The 18857-nt window shown below is 46.0% G+C and overlaps 1 long non-coding RNA gene across 2 annotated transcripts in view; it reads left to right on the top strand.

Moving 5' to 3' along the window:
* Positions 1 to 18857, top strand: part of LOC114597452 (uncharacterized) — an 85965-nt gene that overhangs the window by 49237 nt on the left and 17871 nt on the right. Inside the window, exons 2-3 of one of the 2 annotated variants that reach the window (XR_003706835.2) lie at positions 6100 to 6318; positions 7350 to 7438. This is a non-coding gene — a long non-coding RNA (uncharacterized LOC114597452). The remainder of the gene's footprint in view (positions 1 to 6099; positions 6319 to 7349; positions 7439 to 18857) is intronic. The other variant, XR_013390564.1, reaches the window with a different exon arrangement.

The raw sequence follows: 18857 nt of genomic DNA, 5'->3' as shown, positions 1-18857 counted from the left end.
CTTGACCAACTATCCAAGTCTCTCTTAATTTCTGACCAGCATTTTTCATAATTGTCTTTGAATAGACTCAGATTTTTTGCTGTTATATTTACCCCTAGGTATTTGACTTTTTTAACCACATTTAAATCTGTCTCTTTCTGAAACCGTTCCAACTCAGTATCTGTCAAGTTCTTCCCCAACACCTTAGTTTTTTGTTTATTTAGCTTAAATCCGGCCACTCGACCAAAGATTTTGGTTTTAAACACAGTGTAAGGTAGTCTCTGTGGGAGTATACTGCATTTAATTATGGGGTATCAGAGTTTTTAGGGGGCTAACCAGGCTGGGATAGCTGGGATAGCAGGCTTGCTGGTTTTTGAATGTCTGGTGTAGATTTTTTCAATTTCGTTGTTCTGTATGGGACAATGACAATAAAGATTATCGTATCGTATCGTAATGAATAAACAGGTAACAGTGATGCCCTGACAACATTGTGAGAAAAGTCAGTGGCAGCCTCAGGGGCCCGGAGTTGCTTTTAACAGCAGAGGCTTGTTGTCAGACAACAACTCCCATCAGCCCCCGCCGGCAAAGCTAATGGCCAGGAGGAGGATGGGAACTGTAGTCCCAGCAAGATATGAATGGCATCAGGTTGGGGGAAGGCTGCTAAATATGGCAGCTTATTTACGAAGAGCCTGGCCTGGACCAAGTTGAGCACTTTTAATTAAACCTCTTTGGTTTCGGCAGGAGAGAGATGAAAGCGCAGGCTTCAGTTTTTCCTTGTTGAAATAAATGGCTTGAAGGGGATTACCATTCGGCACGGTCCATTCAGTGTTGACTAGCGGTCAGCTATAGGGTGCTACGGAGAGACCGTTTGCACACTCCGCCCCGTGGAGCAAGGCGGCTTGTGTCAGGGACACATTGCACCCCAACAACTAGATCCCTGACAACAGGGATGAGATCACTGAAGGACCATCTAGGGACCTTGGCTGAACGTGGATCATGGACCCCTTTGTGTCTCTTTTATTCCCCCCTCATCCATGCAATGTTTTCCTCCAATTGCTGCTGTTCCCCAATTTCTCCTCCTTATTCTGGAGGTTTTCTATGCAACTGATGTAGCTCTCCTGTTGGGATTTCCAAAGTACAGTGATACCTCAGGTGACGTACGCTTCAGGTTACATACGCTTCAGGTTACAGACTCCACTAACCCAGAAATAGTGCTTCAGGTGAAGAACTTTGCTTCAGGATAAGAACAGAAATCGAGCAGGGGCGACGCAGCGACAGCAGGAGGCCCCATTAGCTAAAGTGGTGCTTCAGGTTAAGAACAGTTTCAGGTTAAGAACAGACCTCCGGAACGAATTAAGTACTTAGCCTGAGGTACCACTGTTCTAAAATCTGGTTAAATAACATTAGGAATGTGGCTCTCTCCAAACGCCTTACTTACCACAGAAGAGTAATTAAAGGTACTTTAAGGATGGACACTTTGGGTGAGACGTGGGCTTCCGTCCTTTTGCTTTAGAAATGATACAGAAGACACTTTTATTCCACCCTCAACGCAAGAATCTCTGTGGAGTGGCTAGTTAAATTGCTAATGCACAAATAAACTCAGTGCTAGATTACCAAATAGGCAGAGTAGGCGCCGGGGCCCTACAACAAAATAATATTGATTTGATCTTGATCCTGTTGGTTGGTAAAAACAAAAATGCATTAGGAGATCGTTTGTGAGGGCCCAGCTGAGATTTCGACTGCCTAGGGGCCTCCACAGGTTTAATCCGGCACTGGAGAAGTTACTGTAATTATACATTGTTCCTGTATTTAAAGGCAAAACAATAAAAAATTATGGGGGGGGGGGGAGTATAGGGAACTTTCAGATTTAGAGAGGAGAAAATCTGGGAAGGAAATAGTTGGGAGAAGAATGCTGCACAGACGAGGCAGAATTAAAGGAGGCCCAGGAAGTTCACAATCTGTGTTAAACTGAGGTATTGATGGACCCTTAATATCAGGAACTGAGGGCAAGTGTTGCTCTCACTTCAGTAGCATCACATTGTTGTTGTTTAGTCGTTTAGTCGTGTCCGACTCTTTGTGACCCCCTGGACCAGAGCACGCCAGGCACTCCTCTCTTCCACTGCCTCCCGCAGTTTGGTCAAACTCATGCTGGTAGCTTCGAGAACACTGTCCAACCATCTCGTCCTCTGTCGTCCCCTTCTCCTTGTGCCCTCCATCTTTACAACATCAGGGTCTTTTCCAGGGAGTCTTCTCTTCTCATGAGGTGGCCAAAGTCTTGGAGCCTCAGCTTCAGGACCTGTCCTTCCAGTGAGTGCTCAGGGCTGATTTCCTTCAGAATGGAGAGGTTTGATCTTCTCGCAGTCCATGGGACTCTCAAGAGTCTCCTCCAGCATCACATGAAAGGTAAAGGTAAAGGGACCCCTGACCATTAGGTCCAGTCGTGGCTGACTCTGGGGTTGCGGCGCTCATCTCGCTTTATTGGCCGAGGGAGCCGGCGTACAGCTTCCGGGTCATGTGGCCAGCATAACTAAGCCACTTCTGGCGAACCAGAGCAGCGCACGGAAACGCCATTTACCTTCCTGCCAGAGCTGTACCTATTTATCTACTTGCACTTTGGCATGCTTTCAAACTGCTAGGTGGGCAGGAGCTGGGACTGAGCAACGGGAGCTCACCCCATTGTGGGGATTCGAACCACTGACCTTCTGATCAGCAAGTCCTAGGCTCTGTGGTTTAACCCACAGCACCACCCGCGTCCCCCAGCATCACATTATGCAGAGCCAAATGGCAGCTGTTGTTTATGTGGGAGAAATATTGTTGTTGTTTAGTCGTTTAGTCGTGTCTGACTCTTCGTGACCCTATGGACCATAGCACGCCAGGCACCTCTGTCCTCCACTACCTCACGCAGTTTGGTCAAACTCATGCTGGTAACCTCGAAAACACTATCCAACCATCTCATCCTCTGTCGTCCCCTTCTCCTTGTGCCCTCCATCTTTCCCAACATCAGGGTCTTTTCCAGGGAGTCTTCTCTTCTCATGAGGTGGCCAAAGTACTGGAGCCTCAGCTTCAGGATCTGTCCTTCCAGTGAGCACTCAGGGCTGATTTCCCTCAGAATGGATGCGTTTGATCTTCTTGCAGTCCATGGGACTCTCAAGAGTCTTCTCCAGCACCATAATTCAAAAGCATCAATTCTTTGGCGATCAGCCTTCTTTATGGTCCAGCTCTCACTTCCATACATCACTACTGGGAAAACCATGGCTTTAACTATACGGACCTTTGTTGGCAAGGTGACGTCTCTACTTCTCAAGATGCTGGTGGGAGAAATAAAAGAGGCTAATGGAGATACCACTGGGATGAAGGGAAGCAGAGGTGTAAGTTTAGCGGCTCCCTCTTTGCAGTGTCCAGAAATGGATCTAACTTACGTTGTCCAATATAACCCATTGAACACAAGAACATCCTGGCTGCTGGATCAGGTCGAAGGTGGCCCATGTAATCCAGCACCCTGTGGCCAAACAGATTTCTCAATGGGAAACCCCATTTAAGGCGTCTCCGCCCCTATTGTTCAACCCAGACCCCAAGGTCCAGCTCTGAGGGCCTTCTGGCGGTTCCCTCATTGCAAGAAGTGAAGTTACAGAGAACCAGGCAGAGGGCCTTCTTGGTAGTGGCACCCTCCCCATGTCAAGGAGACAAATAAATACACAACCTTTAAAAGACATCTGGAGGCAGCCCTGGATCAGAAAGCTTTTGATGTTTAATGTTTTGTCGTGCTATTTTATATTCTGTTGGAGTGGTTGGGGCAACCCAGTCAGATGAGCAGGATACAAAAAACACCCCAAATTATTATCATTATCATTGTTATTAGTACTACTCCTGCCATTGCAAACGGGCACACAGGCACAGCTATAGCATTGAATCTGGGTTGCCAACTCACCCCACTATTTTAACTGCAAGGCTTGCGACCTTACGCGGCTCCTTTCTGGAGAGTGTCACTCTTTCCGAAGGAAATCCCTTACCCGCAACAGAACACACCACAAAAAATACGGGTGTTTTGCTTTTGCCGGGGTTGCATTCCATTTATTGGTATGTAGACGAAGGCGGGGGAGCAAGGGAGGCTTATTTGAATTCCTTAATGCAACTTGGGAGGTCAATTAAAATCATAGAAACATTGCATTTTAGGGTTAAAGAGGCCGGGGCAGGCAGGCTTCAGCCTTGTGTGGTCTTGCTGGTTTTCCTTTCCTCTCCTTTTTGCTGAAATCCTGCGGCTCAGTGATGTGTTATTAACGTAAATTGATAAAATAAGAGTGCATATTCAGGGTGTCTCAGCAGATAAGGCATAATAAATCTGGGTTAAGTGATCCTAAGTATCAGCTCTTCCCTAAGAGTATAATTGCTTTGTTGCGTCGAACGGAAGTCCAGCTAAAGTACAACAACAACAAATAATAATAATAATAATTTTATTATTTATATCCCTCCCATCTGGCTGGGTATCCCCAGCCACTCTGGGTGGCTTACAGCATATCTAAAAACATACTAAAACCACCAAACATTAAACACCTCCTGATACAGGGCAGCCTTCAAAGGTCTTCTAAAAGTTGTATAATTCTCTGTCTCCTTGATGGGAGGGCGTTCCACTGGGAGGGTGCCACTACTGAGAAGGCCCTCTGCCTGGTTCCCTGTAACTTTGCTTCTCGCAGTGAGGGAAACACTGTTCTGCACTTAGAAGATGCTCTGAAGGCTGCCTGCTTCCTTTGTTTCCGGCTGCTTAGAGCAGCTCTTTGGCCAGCCAGGAGATTAGATAGATAGATAGATAGATAGATAGATAGATGACAGATAGATAGATAGATGATAGATGATAGATAGATAGATAGATAGATAGATAGATAGATGATAGATAGATAGATAGATAGATAGATGATAGATGATAGATAGATAGAGATAGATAGATGATAGATAGATAGATGATAGATAGATAGATGATAGATAGATAGATAGATAGATAATAGATAGATAGATAGATAGATAGATAGATAGATTAGATAGATGATGATAGATAGATAGATAGATGATAGATAGATAGATAGATAGATAGATAGATGATAGATAGATGATGATAGATAGATAGATAGATAGATAGATAGATAGATAGATGATAGATGATAGATAGATAGATAGATAGATAGATAGATAGATAGATAGATATAGATAAATTCTCCCAGGAAGTGACTGTACTGTGACTGCAACATGCATTTCCTTCCTTTGAAATTGTTTTGGTGGGGGGAGAAGATGTCTGCCCCATAGGGGCACAGACTCCCCAATTTGCCATAAGAACATGAAAAGAACCTGCTGCCGGATCAGGCCCACGGCTCATCTAGTTCAGCATCCTGTTTTCACAGTGGCCAATCAGATGCCCGAGGGAAGCCTGCCAACCAACACTTTGAAAGCCAACCAGGTTGGTGAACATTGCTGCCTCCAGTGGAAGTTAGTTCCATAGTTTAAATACATGCTGCACAAAGGAGTACATTTTTTTATCTGGCCTGAATTGCCCAACATTCAACTTCACTGGATGCCCATGACTTCTAGTGTTAGGAAAAAGAGAGAAAAACTCCCCCCTGTCCTCTTTCTCTGGGCCTTGCATTATTTTATAAACTCCTTGTCACATCACCTTGTCTTGTCTTTTCTTGTTCCTGTCTATCACATAATTTAGGGAATTTTTCTAATTCTAAATGAGTACAGTGGTACCTCGGGCTACATACGCTTCAGGTTACAGACCCCGCTAACCCAGAAATAGTACCTTGGGTTAAGAACTTTGCTTCAGGATGAGAACAGGAATTGTGCTCTGGCGGTGCGGCGGCAGTGGGAGGCCCCATTAGCTAAAGTGGTGCTTCAGGTTAAGAACAGTTTCAGGTTAAGAACAGACCTCCAGAACGAATTAAGTACTTAACCCGGGGTACCACTGTCATGGCAGAGCGAGTATCAGAGAAAGGGGTCGGGCGAAGCGGAGGCAACTGCAACGTTGCTTCGGCTTAGACATGACAAATCCAGCAGTGAAGGCAACGGCCCTCTGTGCATGCTCAGAGGTGCTCTCCACGTCATTGGTTTCAGGCTCGCCCTTGCTGTTTTTAGACAGGTTCCAGGACTGCGCTTAGACATACCCTTTTCCGTCTGAAAACCTCCGCGTGAATTTGAGAATTCTGAGTCAGGAGCGTGGTGAGGGATTTCTCCATCTCAGTTGAGCTGTTACAATGGCGTTTCCTTTAGAAAGAAAATAATCTTATTCTTGACATGAACTCCCACACGGTGACTGACATCAAACCTGTTCTGCTCTCGGCTGATTTCCACAAGGTCTGTTTTACAGTGTCCCCTGTCATAATGTTTTGTCATTTTCTCTCCCTGTTCTCCATTGACTGTCTTTAAGCTTTCTCTAGGCTGGAAAGCTCTGGGAGATTTATTTCAGGGGGCGAAAACACACACACACACACACACCAATCCCTTCTGAAAAAGAGAATTTACTCTCTGGGTGGGTCTCCCCCCTCGCCCAGCCTTTTCAAGGGCTTATTCTACCGTCATATGTTGGTGGGAAATACCAGATTGGTAGCAGCAGGAGGATATCAGCGCTGGAAAGGGCAGAAAGCCAGAAGGGACCCAACGGGTGGATCTCCTAGACCGAGAATAAAGCTTCCACATTTTATGGTGGAAGCACCTCAACCTTCCAAACACAGTTCGGATTTCGTAACTTCACTGCAAAATGCAAGCAGAACCAAACTTTTCCCCATCCCTAGTCTGGAGGGGCACTAATTCTCATCAGGTGGGTTCTTTTTGTTTCATCTCCGCAGCCCTGGCTTAAGCCCACGGGTTCATTGTTTTCTGGTCATCTCCCTCTCCAGTTCAGTAGACCATCTCTACTCCATGGTCCATAGGTCCTGTGGATGATGTCACCACCATGACATCACCAGCTGCAGGACCAATCCCCCCCTTTCCCCCTGCCACCTGATTTACATGCTCAGATTCGATTCGCTGCTACTTTCCCGCAGGAGGCTTCAGATGTAGGGAGAGGAGACAATGAATCCAGTGCTGGAGATGATTTACACAGGACAAAAAGACAAGAAATGCCTTTTATTTTTTTTGGTGTGTGTGTGTTGGGGAGGGGGCTAAATGTTTCCCTTTGATGTTGTAGCATCCCATACATAGGATGAATGGAGTTTTCGCTGGGCTCCAGCAGTGTTGGAACAATTCGGGATGCGGTTACTTTGCCCTCTTCCAGCAGCATAATTTGAAAAGGCAATTTTAATTAAGTCCTGGCTTTTTTTTGTTTTTGCATGCATTTCATGGTTTCAGTGTGCCAAAGAGTGTTTTCCCCTTCATGTTTGTTTCAGACAGCTGCGCGGAGCAACACAGAGACAACTTGATCTTAACCGCTGACGGGGAGGGTTATTTGCAGTAGCCAAGAGCACTGTGTTGGAAGGTGAGTTGCCCACGGTGACATTGTCTCTTGATATTGTTATTTGTACAAACGGGGCGATAAAATAAGTAACCGAGATCCATGAAAGGCCAAAACAAGTCTAGCTGAGAACGGTTCATAGGCCTGCAGCGAAATTTGTGGGCGCGAGAGAGAAGACTTCTTTTATTTATCATTTATTACACCTACATAGGGGCAGGTGGGGGTCATCCACCTGAGAAGGGAGAAGAAGAAGAAGAATTTGGATTTGATATCCTGCTTTATCACTACCCTAAGGAGTCTCAAAGCGGCTAACAATCTCCTTTCCCTTCCTCCCCCACAACAAACACTCTGTGAGGTGAGTGGGGCTGAGAGACTTCAAAGAAGTGTGACTAGCCCAAGGTCACCCAGCAGCTGCATGTGGAGGAGCAAAGGCGCGAACCCGGTTCCCCAGATTACGAGTCCACTTCTCTTAACCACCACACCACACTGGCTCTCCATCTAGGAGCCCATCTAGGAGAAGGAAAACTCTGATCCTGAACCTCCACTGTCTTGTGGGACGCCTTCGAGAGAAGAAGAAGCTCGGGAGTAAACCCTACACAAATCCAGAGTGGAATCCCTAAGATGGTTGGATTGTGCCTCTTGCAAGTCCATTTCGTTGTCTCTTGAGACAGAGAGATGCCAACCACAACATCAATATACCCCCTTTCCTCAAGATGGTGCATATGGTTCTCTTTCTCCACATTTTATCCTCACAACTGCCCTGTGAGGTAGGCTAGGCCTGGCCCAAGGTCATCCTTGTGAGATTCAAGGCTGAGTGCAGATTCAAACCCTGATCTCCCAGGTCATAGTCCAACCCTCTAACCACTACACCACACTGGCTTTCCCCAACCTGGTGCCCTTTGGATGTTTTTGTTACTATAGTTGCATCTACACCATACATTTAAAGCAGATTTAAAGCACACTGCATCCTCAAAAGAAGCCTGGGAACTGTAGTTTACGTCTCACAGAGCTACAGTTCCCAGAACCCATAACAAACTACAGTTTCCAGAAATCTAACCTGTAGTTTGGGCCCAATAACAGCCCAGACTGAATCAAGATTTGCTGAAGAACTGGGATGGTGAAGATGCAGGCGACCCCTGTTAGAAGTGGTATAATAATAGTAATAATACAGTGGTACCTCAGGTTAAGAACGTAATTCGTTCCGGAGGTCCGTTCTTAACCTGAAACTGTTCTTAACCTGAGGTACCACTTTAGTTAATGGGGCCTCCTGCTGCCGCCACGCGATTTCTGTTCTCATCCTGAAGCAAAGTTCTTAACCCCAGGTACTATTTCTGGGTTAGCGGAGTCTGTAACCTGAAGTGTATGTAACCTGAAGCATCTGTAACCCGAGGTACCATAATAATAATAATAATAATAATAATAATAATAATAATAATAATACCCCACCCATCTGGCAGGGTTGCCCCAGCCACTTTATGACATTTCAAATTTTGCAAGCTATATTTTTGTTGTTGAAAGCTAGCCTCAAAATCCAGCATTCACATTTTGGAGTCGGAAGCAGTTCTCAAAATGTGAATTTCTGCTCTCTCGATTGGCTAAATGAATGGATGAATGAAGGTCATCTAGGCAATCCTACTGCAAGTCATTGATCTGATACTGTCGTATGTCCACTGCAGCAGCAGCCTAGGAGCTACCATGAAATCTCCGGCTGTCAAATGCAAGTGCTAAAGATCTAATATTATCCACACATCCAGAGAATATTTGCAGAATATTTTACCTTCAGAGAGATAGCCAAGTATTGGGTGGTCTTTCATTGACCGCATGACTCAACAGGGTATGGAATATTGTCGGATGCTAAACTAGATGGACCCTGATCCAGCAGAATCATCTTATATTCTTAAGTCCTGGTGGACAAATTGATGAGTCCAGTGCATATCACTCGGTTTACAAAGTTTGGCACGGTTCTGTTGTGTTAGTTAATTTTGTAGATCGGGGGTCAGCAAATGTTTTGAGCAAGGGGCCGGTCCACTGTTCCTCAGACCTTGTGGGGTGCCGAACTACCGTATTTTTCGCCCTATAGGACGCACCGTCCCATAAGGCGCACCTAGTTTTTTGTGGGGAAAATAAAGGGGGGGAAAAATTATTTTCCCCCTAGGCGTGGGGCTGGGGAAGCCCGAGCTTCTCCCGACCCCAGCCCCCAGAACAGGCAACTCTCCGCAAGCCGTGGGAGCCCAGTGCCGGGCTCCCGTGCTTTGCGGAGAGCTGCGCAAAGCCTGGAGAGCGAGAGGGGTCCGTGCGCACCGAAAGCCTGCATTCGCCCCATAGGACGCACACACATTCCCCCTTCATTTTTGGAGGGGAAAAAGTGCGTCCTATAGGGCGAAAAATTCGGTATATTTTGGGAAAAAAGAAAAGAAAAAAGAATGAATTCCTATGCCCCACAAATAACCCAGAGATGCATTTTAAATAAAAGGGCACATTCTACTCATGTAAAAACATGCTGATTCCTGGACCGTCCGTGGGCCGGATTTAGAAGGTGATTGGGCCAGATCCGGCCCCTGGGCCTTAGTTTGCCTACCCATGCCTCAGATCAAAGACCACCAAGTTGACCAGAAGGATATTGAAAGACTTGCTTGGCTGATCTCTGGCATCTTCAGCCAATGTATATGTGTGCATCTAAAGTCAGGTCCTCACTCCTATGAAGTCCCAGGTTGTTATCCCTTTTCCTGGAACCTCTGCCCCAATTTTGGTTTCTTTGTTTTCTGTTGGTTTGCTCTGGGCTGTATCATCGTGTTACGGTTATTTGAAAAAATGAATAAAAACATTCTTTTCAGAAATATAGATGAAATTTGGATTCTTATTTTTTTTGCGGTGGGGGGAAAGGTAAGGGGAGCAAATTCCTCCCAGCTTCATTTTACATCCTTGAAGTTAAGGCCGTCCAGAAATCCCCTTGTTCTACTTCAGTTGTCCCCCCCCCCCAAACATTTGGTGCATGACAAACTTTAATGGGACTGAGCAGTCTATGTTCTCGCTTATCTGCACCTCCCCAGGCCTTTCCTTGCGATAACGCTTTCTCTCGCTCTCCTGTAGCACAGAGCTCTGGTTACTATGCCGTCCCTTCTGATCATCACCATGGAGAGTTTCCACGCCAGCAATAAACACCCAGAACTGCTTTTAATACCTTGTTTGTATGCCAGGTGAACAGCTTGATCTTTGCAACCGTTCCAAAGAAGGGGAGGCCAAAGCTTTCCGGTTCTAACCCAGGATCACCCTAGGGGTGGCTACGCTGTGGGCCCTTCAGATCACAGAATCGTAGAAGGGAACCCAAGGGTCGTCTAGTCCAACCCTCTGCAAGGCAGGAATATGCAGGTGGTCCGTACGAGGATCAAACCCACAACCTTGGCATTCTCAGCATTGCGCTCTAACCAACTGAGATAACTGTTGGGCTCCCAGATGGATGAGGAGCGGTTGAAGGAGCTGGGTATGTTTAGCCTGGGAAAGAGGGGACAGAGAGGAGATATGATAGCCATCTTCAAATATCTCTCTCTTTTTTTAAAAAAATAATTTTTATTAAATTTTCCATTTTAACAATCCAATCAAATCACATTAAATATTCCAAATTATACAAATACATATCATATGGTCCAAATATTCTGCCAAATTATAAATTTTTATTGGGACTTCCCATGCTTCAAATTTGGTGGGGCTCTGATCATCTTATATCTCTACTGCCTTGAGTTTCCAATAGTTCCTTTAAATCTTCCTGTTGTTACCCTTCCTTCTTTCATGGCCTCTCAGTTGTTTCCACAGGCGAGTTGAAGTAAGCAATGATGTGCTTCTGTGTGAAATTGGTAGCCATCTTCAAATATCTCAAGGGCTGTCCCATGGAAGATGGAGCGAGCTTGTTGATGACTCCAAGAGTCATAAAGTCATAAACCGCCTGCAATGCAGGAATCTCAGCTAGAGCATCATCATCTTCACAATTTATTATTTATACCCCGCCCATCTGGCTGGGCTTCCCCAGCCACTCTGGGCGGCTTCCAAGAAAATATTAAAATACAGTAATACATCAAACATCAAAAGCTTCTCTAAACAGGGCTGCCTTCAGATGTGTACTAAAACTCTGGTAGTTCTTCTTCTCTTTGACATCTGGTGGGAGGGTGTTCCACAGGGCGGGTGCCACTACCGAGAAGGCCCTCTGCCTGGTTCTCTGTAACTTCACTTCTTGCAATGAGGGAACCGCCAGAAGGCCCTCAAGACTGGACCTCAGCATCCAGGCAGAACGATGGGGTGGAGACGCTTCTTCAGGTATACTGGACCGAGGTCATTTAGGGCTTTAAAGTTCAGCACCAACACTTTGAATTGTGCTCGGAAACGTACATCCACGACAGATGACCATCCAACCTCTTCTTAAGAACCTCTAAAGAAGGAGAGTCCACCACCTCCTGGGGGAGACCATTCCACAGACGAACAGCTCTTCCTGTCAGAAAGTTTCCCCTGATGTTTAGTCAGAATCTCCTTTCTTGTAACTTGAAGCCATGGGTTCGAGTCCTACCCTCCAGAGCGGGGTCATGAAAACCCTTAAGCCATCCTCACTTCTCACGATGTCTTCCCAAATTCTGCAAGTGGGGAAGAGGAGGCGGTGGCGGCGTCCCAGCCCCTCACGGTGGCACAGTGGGACCTGTGGGGAGGGAGCAGGGCTCTTCTGCAGTCATAGCCACCAACCATAGAGACCACATAGCTGGCGCAGAAGTGCTGCCTTGCAAACATCTGACATGGGTGCTTCTTCTGATGCTCAAGGTGGGCTGATGGAAGCCTCACAGTTTTGGTATTCTAAGGCTCCCACATATAACCAAGACATTTGCCGGCATGGTATTGTTACATACGCCTCTTGATAACAGCCATGGGGGCAAGTCAGCCAGCCCCACCCTTTCCCCACATCCATTGACAGTGCATGTAAATAGATGACCCAGGGGAGGGGACATTGATGTAGAATGGATTGTCCCTACTGTCATCTGAGGAATGTTGGAGGGTAGGCATAGTTGGATATTCTCTCTCTGTTTGAGAATAATTTGTTCCAGAAGCAGAGAACAGGGCAGAAGTTTCCAGAAGCAGCAGAAGGCTGAGTTTGTTTTGTCTATGCAAGGAAGTTTTCTGTGGGAACTGTTCTTTGGATACGTGCAGTATGACAGGAACTACGGATAACAATGGTTCTGTGCAACTTGTTCTAACTTCTTGTGAGTCTCTTGCGGCGAGAGAAGCAGAGAGAGAGAGACTCTTGGACTTCTGTTGGATTCTAAGCATGCCTTGACTATGACAGGGGTGAACGTCTGTACAGTCATACCTTGAAAGTCGGACAGAATCCGTTCCTGAAGTCTGTTTGACTTCCAAAACGTTTGGAAACCAAAGCGCGCCTTCTGATTGGCTCCAGGAAGCTAATGCAGCCAATTGGAAGCCCCATCGGACGTTCGGCTTCCAAAAATAGTTCGCAAACCAGAACAGTCACTTCCGGGTTTGTGGCGTTCGGCAGCCAAAACGTTCAAGAACTGAGCTGTTTGAAAACCAAGGTACGACTGGGTATATTGGCTACCAATATGCTTTTATGCCTGTCAAGTAAACCTCTGCGCTTGACTGAATCTTTATGGCATCAGTGAGTGTTTATAGACAACTGTGTGTACCTTCAACCTTGAAGACACTTCCAAGGAAGGAGCTGCGTTGAGATGTAACTCTGCTGAGAATGGATACTGGCACACATAGGCAGACTCAATCCTTGTAAATCACCCATCAGAGGTTGATGGATTGATCCAACAGTGATGTGCTGTTCTCTCTGGCTGAATCCTATCCTGATTCAGGTTGGCTGCTGTGAGCGCAGGATACTGGACTCGATTGTTCTTTGGCCTGATCCTGCAGCAGAGCTCTCCTTACTTACTTACTTACGGCATGCCAGGAGTGCTCTTATGTGGGAGCCAGGAGCCTCGTTCATCCTTGGAATAAAAGGCCACATGTGCAAACTAGTCAAGTGAGTTGTTTCCAAAGAAAGTGTGTGGTTTGAGTCCCCGTTCCCTCCTCCCCCCGCCACACACACTGGAAGCCAATGTGAAAAAATTGATCTTGACTTTAACTGAAGCAGGGTCGGTCCAAGGCAACTGTGTGTTCAAAGGGTGACTCTGTTTAAAGTGGAAATGAAGACATTGTGTATGTATGGCAGTGCTACTGGTGATAATGTCTCTGATCTCCCCCTCCCATTTTTTATTAACACAACTGGCAAGGACTGGGCTTTTTTTGTTGTTGTTGTCTGGGTCAGACAAGTATTTCATCTAACCTCCAGTCAGGCCAGCCAAGGCGGAGTGGAAGCCAAGACTTTGCCCGTCACCATCTTGGACTCAAGTTCAGAGGGAGCTGAGTCTCGTTCTTCAGATCAAAGCCAAGCACTCTAGCAAGGGCTTGGCGGAGAGGATAAAGCCCTGACTGTTGAACTCGTGACCTTGGTCGTTGCCCAAATTGGAGACTCGAAAGGAACGGGGAGACTTGCGCCCTTCCCGACTCAATCGCTGGGAGACGGTTGCCCGTATCACTAAAGCACCATCCTTGATTCCCCTACACCACCCCCTGTTCTCCCAAGTAATTTGGCAATCCTGGCATCCCTTTGCCAAGGAGAAATCCGGGGTTAGGTTAAGGCACAGAGCCGACGTTCCATCTCTGTTTGCCATCCTGAGAGATGGCAGCGTTCGAAATCAGACCAAGGTGCCTTCGAATCAGAGCCAGTGGAAAGACTCCAACCTGGCGAACAGACAAAGGAATCTGTTTGAGGGCTGGTGTGTTTTCAAGATGATATTCTGAAGGCCAAAAAAAGAGAAGGGGGGGGACAGGGGACAGGGGGAGAATGAAAACATTACACACAAGCCTTTCAAGGATTTTCATTTGCCGGACAAGTGTTACGGCGATCATATTATCTCTCAATAATGTCGATAAGCAGCAGGGATTTATTTCGAGGATGGCAAACTCCTGTGTATCCTCAAAGGCCACTTTGCTATCCCATCACTCACCTGTGTGTATGTGTGGAAGTAATCACGCAAACACAAACGTGGATGGTCAAAGTTCCAAAACTATAAGAAGGAGTGCACAAAAAACAATAAAAATAGGAGATTCATATAAGCGTAATGTTCGTAAGATTCGTTCAAGGAGAATATAAGGCTATGCACCCCTTGCAGATGGTCTGTAGGCCGCTGTTGGTGCAGAATGTGCTGGCTACATTGCTTGGAGGGGCGAACTACTAGCAGAATGTAACACTCTGCCCATGCCGTAGGTGAGTGCTGTCTGAGGGAGAGCTTCTTCTGCAAATCCGAAAGATACCAGAAAGTAATTTGGAGCAGGGCTCTCTTTGGGGTGGCCCCTATTCTGTGGAATATCATTCCTCAAGAAATATGACAGATACCCACTATATGTACCCCAGGGAAGCAACTGAAAACATTCCCCCCCTCAACAGGCTTTCTCAGTTGGGTGACTGGGTCATTGTCATGAGTGTACATTTGTTAGGGTTTTAGCTTAGATTTAAATGTATCCCTTCACAACTTATAGCTCCCCAAATCATTTGGGGGAAGACATGACTGTTTAAAGTGCTTTAAATGTGTGGTGTGAATGTGGCCTAGGTCTGGCATCTAAAATTACCTAACTGCACCACTGACTATCTGACACTCTCCCATAAATGTTGCCACTTTCTAAAGTATCCTGGGTGGCAACAGGGCAGAGGGCCTTTTCGGGGGTGGCACCTCACTGTTTGCAAAGTTGTCTCCTGTCTGCCTTTCTCGGTGACTCATTATTATCCTTTCGACACCAGGCAAATAGCTTTTTACTTCCCCAGGCAACGAAAGGCAGCCTGTTTATTCATCACTCATCCTGATTTCTTTGCAGGGAGCTTAGAGGATGTTGGCTATTTAAAGAAGCATCCCCTCTGATTTGTGGGGAGAAGAGATGATGTTGCATCAGAGCAAGCACCAACTGTTTCCCTGCGCATTTCCTCATCTCTTTCCTGATCTTTCAGAGAAGACCTTTCTGGGACAGAACACCCAACCAGCTCTAATTGCACATCTTGAATTTGCTGGCGCGCAGTTGACTCCTACCTGAAATTAGCAGCAGCCAAGAAGTGCCCTAATTTTGGATGCCCTCTCTTTATGTATTTATTTATTGAATTTATACAATGTCCCTATTTCCATCTGAGCAATGTTGGAGGGTACATGTCCATTGAGGCCAACCTTGTCAAGAAGAGGTGGTTGTGACCTGCCCACTCCCTGAATAAGGTGTTTGTTTTGGCCTCACAATTCCAGCCAGTGTGGTGTAGTGGTTAAGAGTGGTAGACTCATAATCTGGTGAACCGGGTTCGATTCCCCGCTCCTCCACTTGCAGCTGCTGGGTGACCTTGGGCTACTCACACATCTCTGAAGTCTCTCAGCCCCACTCACCTCACAGAGTGTTTGTTGTGGGGGAGGAAGGGAAAGGAGAATGTTAGCTGCTTTGAGACTCCTTTGGGTAGTGATGAAGCGGAATATCAAATCCAAACTACTACTACTACTACTACTACTACTACTACTCTTCTTCTTCTTCTTCTTCTTCTTCTTCTTCTTCTTCTTCTTCTTCTTCTCTTGGCCACAGGTCAGCAAACGTTTTCACAGGTGGCCAGTCTACTGTCCCTCAGACCTTGTGGGGGCCGGACTATATTTTGGAAAAAGATATATGAAAAAATTCCTATGCCCCACAAATAACCCAGAGGTGCATTTTAAATAAAAGGACACATTCTACTCATGTAAAAACACACTGATTCCCGGACCGTCCGCGGGCTGGATTGAGAAGGCGATTGGGCCGGATCCAGCCTTGGTTTGCCTACCCATGCTCTTGGCGATAGGCCCAAGCCACCTTTTCCAAAGAAGGACCTGGAGGTGTACACTTCTCCATGAGCAGCTGACAGCATTATCGAAATTGCACTTTGAGGGGCCAAGATGGGAGGGTTGTGCCACAGCCCTCCAACCTTCCAGAGCAGTGTAGCCCTGGTTGCGCACGCGAGTGCAAAAGGAATGGCCCTTTCATTCCCACACGTCTCACGTTACGTCACGAAGCTGGTCGGGTCGGTTTTTCCTTTCCCCCCCTTCTTCTTCCTCAGGTTCCTTCCCTCCCATCCTGTCCTTCCACTGCTAATATGCTGGAGTCTGCATGCATCACCTTCAGAACTACGATGCGGCTAAGCAGGGCTGGCTCTGTCGGCTGCTTGGATGGGAAGATGTTGCCTGGACCACTTTTTCAAGGTTTGGGAGGAAGAGAAGGATGTAAGTGTCATTTATAAATAAATACATAAAACACAGAAGTCTGGCGGGGGGGGGGGGCGGACATGGAAACAGCTTTGCAGGCATCCACAGAAGGTTGAGCTCCTCACTCTTTGCAGACACAACCCATCTTTAAACTAAAAAAAAAGCGGGGAAATGGATTACAAGCTTGGAGCTTGTAAGTGGTGATAAAAAAGCAATAGCATCCATTAATAGCAAGTAGGGCTCATGGACATCCGCAATGGGGGCAGTTCTCTCCCCGCTCCACCCGGATGAAACATAATCCCCAGAGTCCTAGCTTTTCAGTTTTTAAAAAGAGAAAGTTATTAGAACCTGAGATACGAGGCAAAAATGTACAGACCCCATTCTTCTCATTTTTTGTTTGTGTGTGAGAGAAACTAATCCTTCTCCTCTTTCTGGGTTTTCTTCCCCCTCAAAAGAAAAGAAATTTCTATGGACATCCATGGCAATGTTCACTTTATTAATTGATTAAATGTCTAGATTAATAGGTTATGATATTTTTACTTAACTATTCTTATTGTTTGCAAGTATTTATAAAAGCTGCTGACAGCCAGAACCATTTCAAAAGCGGCATTCGCCCCTTTTCTAGGTCGATGTCTGCTGCGACAAATGTGCACATCACCTAAAAGCAAAGAAGATAAACGCCTTTGCTTTAGTTTAGTTTTTTTTATATATGAATGCAAATTCAGTTAATCAACTACAGTGGCACCTCTGGTTGCGAACGGGATCCATTCTGGAGGCCCGTTCGCAACATGAAAAGAGCGCAATCCGCAGCAGCGCGTCTGCGCAAGCGCGTGATGTCATTTTGTGCTACTGCACATGCGCGAGCGGCGAAACCCGGAAGTAACCCTTTCCGGTACTTCCGGGTCGCCGCGGGACGTAACCTGAAAAAACGTATCATGATGCAAACATAACATGAGGTCTGACTGTATAGTCAAGTGCAATCAATTAATCAACTGTGACAGAGAATTCATCCGATCCACTAAATTCGAATGCAGTCATAAACCGTAATGCACATAATTCAATTAACCAACTTAATTCAAACGCAATCAGTTAATCAACTGTAACTCAGAGAATTAATCAATGTTAAAAGAGGCTGTTAAACAAACCTTGTTGTGCTCATGTTCTCCTTGAGGGCTTTCCATTGAGGCCTCTGCTTGGCTACTGTGAGAGCAGGATGCTGCTCCTTTCATTCCCCATAATATTTCATTAAAGCTTTCCCATAATACATTGCGTGACTAGGCGGCGACTACCCCACTCCCCCGGGACCACCAGAAAGGAATAATGACAACGTGTTATGGAATTAAAATTTGGCCACAACTTTATTAAACTTTCAAATGTAGGAAGACCTTGGCTTAGGCATTGGGCGTGTATCCCCCCCAGCCGGGGCAATGGGGGCTCCTCAGGGTAAATGGGATATGGGGTGCCCTGCAAGATGCATGAGTACACAGGTAGCCCACCCCATATCCCCAGACGCAGGGTAGAGTCACCACTTCATGCCCCCCCCCATTTTAGGGAAGAAAAGACGAAAGAATTCCGCCCAAGGCCTTAACCCGCCCAAGTTGTGATGAATTGCTATGGGGAAGACAAAACCTGCGAATGCAGGAAAATTTCTTCCTGGTTCTTCAACAGCAACCAGTCCAAAGACCGTAGCAGCGCCCGCTAAACAGGAAGAAGAAAGGTTAATTCAAACCTGCTGCTATTTTTGCGCCTGGACAACATTAGGTTGGTAAGTCTACGTTTGACAAATAAGCACATAAACTGCTTTCAGAAAAACCAAAGGATTTTAATTCTATCTTCTGAAAGTGTCAGGTAATGTGAAATAAATAAATAAATAAATAGTAATAATAATAATAATACTAAAAAATAATGTTATTAATGTATAATAACTGCATGTACTTGGCAATCATTTGTAATGATTTCTATGCAATTTTACACGGATTTTACTTACCAAGCAAAACTAACCTATTAATTTAATCAAAATATTTTTGAAACCCCAAGTTACGTTACAACTTTTTAGCCCCCCTCATTTTTGGAATTTGAAAGCTGGAAAATTCAGGGCCCTAGGCCGCTGTGCCAACTCTGGGGTTCCTTGCCCTCTCCCCACA

The sequence above is a fragment of the Podarcis muralis genome, chromosome 1, assembly GCF_964188315.1.
Source record: "Podarcis muralis chromosome 1, rPodMur119.hap1.1, whole genome shotgun sequence".
NCBI classification, from domain to species: domain Eukaryota; kingdom Metazoa; phylum Chordata; class Lepidosauria; order Squamata; family Lacertidae; genus Podarcis; species Podarcis muralis.
The sequence above is the reverse complement of the archived record's forward strand: the minus strand, read 5'-3'. Positions and strand labels throughout refer to the sequence as shown.